Here is a 2382-nt window from a genome sequence, read left to right as displayed (position 1 = left end):
CCTGGTGTGTGGCCTGGTTATTTGGGACCTGGGTATGGAGGGAGACAGGGTGGGAGTGTAGGGACGACTCTTGTAGTCAGATCCTTCTTCACACCAGCCCAAGAGGGGAGGATGGCTTACAGGGGGTCTTGGAAGGACCCTGAAACCAGGGACTCCAAGTTGGTAGTGAAGTGTGGGCCTGGGACGAGCTGGATATGCCGTCTGTCCAAAGTCACTGACAGACCTGGAAAGAGGCTGGACTGGCATATGTCCCTACAAACTTAGCCCAGCCCTGATCACTCCCCTGGGCCGCCTGGGTCCTGTTGGGCAGCATGACACTCCCTAAGGGAAAATAGCGAGGAAACTCTCGGTTCAGGTTCATAGACTTGTGGACAGAGCTGGGCTCTGGCAGTGATGTTTACACAGGTTTGCTGGTAAGAAATGCTGTGGAAATATTTTTTTGTGGGATTCCTTTATACCCCATCTCTATAGAGAGATTTGAAGCAGCTTTGCCACTAACCAGGGTAGGAAAATGGAACCTCGATATATTCAAAAACAAAAACAAAAACATCTCCAGTAGCTAGAAGGGGAAATAGGATCTCTGAGCCTCCTGGTAGACAGGGCAAAAAGGGAAGCAGCCCATCATGTAGTTCATTGTTAGAAAGGAGATCAAAGAACTCTGGTTCTTCAGGGAGTCAGATTTTCCTGACCACAAGCCTTGCTGATGCTTCTCAGATGCTGTTATGTAGAGTATTGGTTCTCGGCTTTTCTTCTGCCACTGTTCGTGCACTTGACAGGCTCCCTTCCGCCAGAAAGGCCTCAGCTGCAGCAATTGATGAGCCATTGCTGGCACTACCCCATTCTCCCTCTGATTTAGGGGTCCCAAGGTGTGTGTGTGGGGGGAGGCTGAGGTGGAGGGTACAGACTTGAGATGGTTAAGCCACAAACAGTGCAGAAGGGCAGTTTCTGTTGCCCCAGGTTAACAGAGAGTTGAATGCAAAAGATTCCCTCTACTGCCCCCACGGAGCAGCAGTTCTGGGGAGGGTGGGATTGGCCCAACCTAAGCGGGTACAGATCTCTAGCCGCGTGTCATTTAAACCAGCGGTCCTCTTTGGATTGTCCCTACAAACTTCTGTGCAGGCTCTAGACAAAAGAACCCAGCCAACCGAATCCTGGGGGGGTCTACATTTCGGGAAACCTCCAAGGTGACTCTGATGTCTTGCTGGGTGCAGAAGCACTGCTTCCAAGGATGGCTTTTATTCCCCCCCACATAATCCTTCTTTTAGCTTGGTTCTGCCTAGGAGCAGATGGTTTGAGGCTATGCTGGTGTTTTCTGCCATCGGCCAGAGGGAGGAATCTGTGAGCTGAGGAAGGTGTGTGCAGGTAACGTGCCTGGATCGAAGGGGTTAAGGAGAGTTCACTGAGAAGGGGTAGAGTCACCTCATTCTGCATGCATCACTTTTTAGATTATGAAAGTAATACATGTACCTTATAAAAATTCAAATAAATATAGAAGTACATATGGTTTAAAAAAAAATTCCCTCCCCATCTCATTCCACACACTCCTCAGAGGGAAGCGTTTTGGCAGTTTGTGGTATGTTCTTCCAAATCTATAAAGAGCTCTTCCCTGGCCGGGTTCAGAGACTGAATGTTTGAGTGGATAGGCGCACTGGATTCCCAGGCCGACTGGGGTTCAAATCCTGCTTCCTCCTCTTCACTCCCTGCCATTTCTTTCAACAAATACTCATTTGGCTCTTCCTTGGTGCCAAGCAGTGTTTGAAATGCTGGGAGTGCAACATCCCGGCCCCCCAGGGGGCCGTGGGGTCCTTGCAGTGGGGAGTGCAGAGCCCAGGAAGTGAAGGGACGCAGGTGGGGTCAGGGAAAGGATGATGGCAGCGCAGCGCAGGGAAAGGGAAAGCGCCTTCGCTGGGTCAGACGGGTCGCTAGGGAGGCGTCTTCTCGGAGCAGCGCTGGGCTTGAGGCCTGCAGGGCGCCAAAGCCTGGGGCGTCCGGTGCGCGCCGGATGGACAGAGAGGAAAGGCAGATGGACAGAGGAAGGGCAACGTGGGAAGAAGCCGGTGATGCTGGAGGACAGAAGGGAAGGAGGTCACTGGGGTGGAGCGGGCGGCGGAGACGGAGACGGGAGAGGGTCAGAGAAGCGAGAGACTTGTGGGTTTGAGGGAGAGCGCCCGACACAGCTGGCAGGTGGGCGCGGCAGGTGGGCTCCGCGGGGCTGCCCTGTGCAGGGGGGGCGGAGGCGCGGCAGGGGGCGCTCGAGAGCCAGACGGACGGCGCAGGGAGGTGAGGCCGGGCGGGGAGGGGAGGGGAGGGGTGGCCGGGCGCTGGGCTGGGGCTCAGAGCGCAAATTGGGCTAACCGCATCTCTAGGTGGGGGCTGCGAATA

Source organism: Vulpes vulpes, chromosome 12 (genome assembly GCF_048418805.1).
Source record: "Vulpes vulpes isolate BD-2025 chromosome 12, VulVul3, whole genome shotgun sequence".
Lineage (NCBI taxonomy): Eukaryota > Metazoa > Chordata > Mammalia > Carnivora > Canidae > Vulpes > Vulpes vulpes.
Note: the sequence above shows the minus strand (reverse complement) of the source record.